Genomic DNA, 6,000 nt, shown 5'->3' with positions numbered 1-6,000 from the left:
TATTTTATACTAACTTATTTTTAAGTGCTTTTTTTTTGTAGGTAAAGCTTATGTGGAGACGAGGGCATCCGCAAAGATCCTTCGATCTCGATTTCAAATCCAAGGTAAGTGATTTTAATATTATTTTGTTGTTTCCTATACATATATACTAATATCTATTTTAAATCTTTTTAGATGTATACGAGAGGGAGCGGCCGCATGATAGGACGACCGAATACATCATAGGGAGCAATTCGTCCCTTTCCTTTTACATTTATGCATTTAATTTAATTTCGCATCTTGCATATAGAAATAGATTTATTTTTACGTCAGTCCCGGGACATGCATGCATTAATTTTGTTTCTATATTTTATACTAACTTATTTTTAAGTGTTTTTTTTTTGTAGGTAAGGCTTATGTGGAGACGAGGGCATCCGCAAAGATCCTTCGATCTCGATTTCAAATCCAAGGTAAGTGATTTTAATATTATTTTGTTGTTTCCTATACATATATACTAATATCTATTTTAAATCTTTTTAGATGCATACGAGAGGGAGCGGCCGCATGATAGGACGACCGAATACATCATAGGGAGCAATTCGTCCCTTTCCTTTTACATTTATGCATTTAATTTAATTTCGCATCTTGCATATAGAAATAGATTTATTTTTACGTCAGTCCCGGGACATGCATGCATTAATTTTGTTTCTATATTTTATACTAACTTATTTTTAAGTGTTTTTTTTTTGTAGGTAAGGCTTATGTGGAGACGAGGGCATCCGCAAAGATCCTTCGATCTCGATTTCAAATCCAAGGTAAGTGATTTTAATATTATTTTGTTGTTTCCTATACATATATACTAATATCTATTTTAAATCTTTTTAGATGCATACGAGAGGGAGCGGCCGCATAATATTACGACCGAATACATCATAGGGAGCAATTCGTCCCTTTCCTTTTACATTTATGCATTTAATTTAATTTCGCATCTTGCATATAGAAATATATTTATTTTTACGTCAGTCCCGGGACATGCATGCATTAATTTTGTTTCTATATTTTATACTAACTTATTTTTAAGTGCTTTTTTTTTGTAGGTAAAGCTTATGTGGAGACGAGGGCATCCGCAAAGATCCTTCGATCTCGATTTCAAATCCAAGGTAAGTGATTTTAATATTATTTTGTTGTTTCCTATACATATATACTAATATCTATTTTAAATCTTTTTAGATGCATACGAGAGGGAGCGGCCGCATGATAGGACGACCGAATACATCATAGGGAGCAATTCGTCCCTTTCCTTTTACATTTATGCATTTAATTTAATTTCGCATCTTGCATATAGAAATAGATTTATTTTTACGTCAGTCCCGGGACATGCATGCATTAATTTTGTTTCTATATTTTATACTAACTTATTTTTAAGTGCTTTTTTTTTGTAGGTAAAGCTTATGTGGAGACGAGGGCATCCGCAAAGATCCTTCGATCTCGATTTCAAATCCAAGGTAAGTGATTTTAATATTATTTTGTTGTTTCCTATACATATATACTAATATCTATTTTAAATCTTTTTAGATGCATACGAGAGGGAGCGGCCGCATGATAGGACGACCGAATACATCATAGGGAGCAATTCGTCCCTTTCCTTTTACATTTATGCATTTAATTTAATTTCGCATCTTGCATATAGAAATAGATTTATTTTTACGTCAGTCCCGGGACATGCATGCATTAATTTTGTTTCTATATTTTATACTAACTTATTTTTAAGTGCTTTTTTTTTGTAGGTAAAGCTTATGTGGAGACGAGGGCATCCGCAAAGATCCTTCGATCTCGATTTCAAATCCAAGGTAAGTGATTTTAATATTATTTTGTTGTTTCCTATACATATATACTAATATCTATTTTAAATCTTTTTAGATGCATACGAGAGGGAGCGGCCGCATGATAGGACGACCGAATACATCATAGGGAGCAATTCGTCCCTTTCCTTTTACATTTATGCATTTAATTTAATTTCGCATCTTGCATATAGAAATAGATTTATTTTTACGTCAGTCCCGGGACATGCATGCATTAATTTTGTTTCTATATTTTATACTAACTTATTTTTAAGTGCTTTTTTTTTTGTAGGTAAGGCTTATGTGGAGACGAGGGCATCCGCAAAGATCCTTCGATCTCGATTTCAAATCCAAGGTAAGTGATTTTAATATTATTTTGTTGTTTCCTATACATATATACTAATATCTATTTTAAATCTTTTTAGATGCATACGAGAGGGAGCGGCCGCATGATAGGACGACCGAATACATCATAGGGAGCAATTCGTCCCTTTCCTTTTACATTTATGCATTTAATTTAATTTCGCATCTTGCATATAGAAATAGATTTATTTTTACGTCAGTCCCGGGACATGCATGCATTAATTTTGTTTCTATATTTTATACTAACTTATTTTTAAGTGCTTTTTTTTGTAGGTAAGGCTTATGTGGAGACGAGGGCATCCGCAAAGATCCTTCGATCTCGATTTCAAATCCAAGGTAAGTGATTTTAATATTATTTTGTTGTTTCCTATACATATATACTAATATCTATTTTAAATCTTTTTAGATGCATACGAGAGGGAGCGGCCGCATGATAGGACGACCGAATACATCATAGGGAGCAATTCGTCCCTTTCCTTTTACATTTATGCATTTAATTTAATTTCGCATCTTGCATATAGAAATAGATTTATTTTTACGTCAGTCCCGGGACATGCATGCATTAATTTTGTTTCTATATTTTATACTAACTTATTTTTAAGTGCTTTTTTTTTTTGTAGGTAAAGCTTATGTGGAGACGAGGGCATCCGCAAAGATCCTTCGATCTCGATTTCAAATCCAAGGTAAGTGATTTTAATATTATTTTGTTGTTTCCTATACATATATACTAATATCTATTTTAAATCTTTTTAGATGCATACGAGAGGGAGCGGCCGCATGATAGGACGACCGAATACATCATAGGGAGCAATTCGTCCCTTTCCTTTTACATTTATGCATTTAATTTAATTTCGCATCTTGCATATAGAAATAGATTTATTTTTACGTCAGTCCCGGGACATGCATGCATTAATTTTGTTTCTATATTTTATACTAACTTATTTTTAAGTGCTTTTTTTTTGTAGGTAAAGCTTATGTGGAGACGAGGGCATCCGCAAAGATCCTTCGATCTCGATTTCAAATCCAAGGTAAGTGATTTTAATATTATTTTGTTGTTTCCTATACATATATACTAATATCTATTTTAAATCTTTTTAGATGCATACGAGAGGGAGCGGCCGCATGATAGGACGACCGAATACATCATAGGGAGCAATTCGTCCCTTTCCTTTTACATTTATGCATTTAATTTAATTTCGCATCTTGCATATAGAAATAGATTTATTTTTACGTCAGTCCCGGGACATGCATGCATTAATTTTGTTTCTATATTTTATACTAACTTATTTTTAAGTGTTTTTTTTTTGTAGGTAAGGCTTATGTGGAGACGAGGGCATCCGCAAAGATCCTTCGATCTCGATTTCAAATCCAAGGTAAGTGATTTTAATATTATTTTGTTGTTTCCTATACATATATACTAATATCTATTTTAAATCTTTTTAGATGCATACGAGAGGGAGCGGCCGCATGATAGGACGACCGAATACATCATAGGGAGCAATTCGTCCCTTTCCTTTTACATTTATGCATTTAATTTAATTTCGCATCTTGCATATAGAAATAGATTTATTTTTACGTCAGTCCCGGGACATGCATGCATTAATTTTGTTTCTATATTTTATACTAACTTATTTTTAAGTGCTTTTTTTTTGTAGGTAAAGCTTATGTGGAGACGAGGGCATCCGCAAAGATCCTTCGATCTCGATTTCAAATCCAAGGTAAGTGATTTTAATATTATTTTGTTGTTTCCTATACATATATACTAATATCTATTTTAAATCTTTTTAGATGCATACGAGAGGGAGCGGCCGCATGATAGGACGACCGAATACATCATAGGGAGCAATTCGTCCCTTTCCTTTTACATTTATGCATTTAATTTAATTTCGCATCTTGCATATAGAAATAGATTTATTTTTACGTCAGTCCCGGGACATGCATGCATTAATTTTGTTTCTATATTTTATACTAACTTATTTTTAAGTGTTTTTTTTTGTAGGTAAGCTTATGTGGAGACGAGGGCATCCGCAAAGATCCTTCGATCTCGATTTCAAATCCAAGGTAAGTGATTTTAATATTATTTTGTTGTTTCCTATACATATATACTAATATCTATTTTAAATCTTTTTAGATGCATACGAGAGGGAGCGGCCGCATAATAGGACGACCGAATACATCATAGGGAGCAATTCGTCCCTTTCCTTTTACATTTATGCATTTAATTTAATTTCGCATCTTGCATATAGAAATAGATTTATTTTTACGTCAGTCCCGGGACATGCATGCATTAATTTTGTTTCTATATTTTATACTAACTTATTTTTAAGTGCTTTTTTTTTGTAGGTAAAGCTTATGTGGAGACGAGGGCATCCGCAAAGATCCTTCGATCTCGATTTCAAATCCAAGGTAAGTGATTTTAATATTATTTTGTTGTTTCCTATACATATATACTAATATCTATTTTAATTCTTTTTAGATGCATACGAGAGGGAGCGGCCGCATGATAGGACGACCGAATACATCATAGGGAGCAATTCGTCCCTTTCCTTTTACATTTATGCATTTAATTTAATTTCGCATCTTGCATATAGAAATAGATTTATTTTTACGTCAGTCCCGGGACATGCATCCTTTAATTTTGTTTCTATATTTTATACTAACTTATATTTAAGTGATTTTTTTTTGTAGGTAAAGCTTATATGGAGACGAGGGCATCCGCAAAGATCCTTCGATCTCGATTTCAAATTAAGGTAAGTGATTTTAATATTATTTTGTTGTTTCCTATACATATATACTAATATCTATTTTAAATCTTTTTAGATGCATACGAGAGGAAGCGACCGCCTGAACGGACCATCATAGGGAGCAATTCGTCCCTTTCGTTTTACATTTATGCATTTAATTCAATTTAGCATCTTGCATATAGAAATAGATTTATTTTTACGTCAGTCCCGGGACATGCATGCATTAATTTTGTTTCTATATTTTATACTAACTTATTTCTAAGTGTTTTTAATTTGTAGGTAAAGCTTATGTGGAGACGAGGGGATCCGCAAAGATCCTTCGATCTCGATTACAAGATCTAGGCTGGTCTGGCCCGGTATTATTAAAATCTGGGCTAGCCTGGCCTGGCCCGGTATATTTTGAAACCGGGCCATGCTTGGGTTTTGGTTTTCAAGCCCAATTCAAAATCAAGCCGGGTCTATCGGGCTTGAATTTTAAAACGGCTAATCCAGCCCAAAAAATATTACTCTCTCCCTCGCAAAAAATGCACTAATTTTTTGCGTGGCTGAGGGAGTAATACCAGCCTGAAATTGTCACAATTTTTTGTTAAATATGATGTTAACTTCTCAAATAATGGAATCGAGATACCTTAAAATTTGAATCCACCGATATGCTGAAGTCTTTTCCTTAAAATCCGCCGATATGGTGCAATGGTGCAACAATAACCCTTTTCCCAATGCTTTCACATATACCTCCTGGAATTAAGAGATTAAGTAAAAAAAAACACAAATCATGTTTCCACTGGTCCTTCATATAACTGTTATTATGAAATTGCACAAAGCATTATTATTACGAAATACAATTTATCAAATTTTCTAAACTAAGACTACTTAATACCAGCTTGCAAACAATCTGTTCATATCATCTTTAATGTGCCAACATAATATAAGGGGAAGAAACAAATGCCCGTGAGAAAATTATTAGCACAACATGACAACTATTTTCAACGTTTTAAATAAAATTTGACCCTTTTGCCTTATGGAAATATGTTCAACAATTAGTGGACAACAAATTAATATTCACACATACATAC

General features: G+C 33.2%; 1 protein-coding gene across 1 annotated transcript in view; it reads right to left on the bottom strand.

The window, feature by feature from the left end:
• Positions 1-4,570: 4,570 nt before the first annotated feature.
• LOC127241482 (uncharacterized) overlaps positions 4,571-6,000 on the bottom strand; it is a 29,814-nt gene continuing 28,384 nt past the window's right edge. Inside the window, exon 14 of the mRNA XM_051260554.1 lies at positions 4,571-5,662. The gene's annotated coding sequence lies outside the window, so the exon portion shown is untranslated. The remainder of the gene's footprint in view (positions 5,663-6,000) is intronic.

The sequence above is a fragment of the Andrographis paniculata genome, unplaced genomic scaffold, assembly GCF_009805555.1.
Source record: "Andrographis paniculata isolate CXL003 unplaced genomic scaffold, ASM980555v1 Contig82END, whole genome shotgun sequence".
Lineage (NCBI taxonomy): Eukaryota > Viridiplantae > Streptophyta > Magnoliopsida > Lamiales > Acanthaceae > Andrographis > Andrographis paniculata.
The sequence above is the reverse complement of the archived record's forward strand: the minus strand, read 5'-3'. Positions and strand labels throughout refer to the sequence as shown.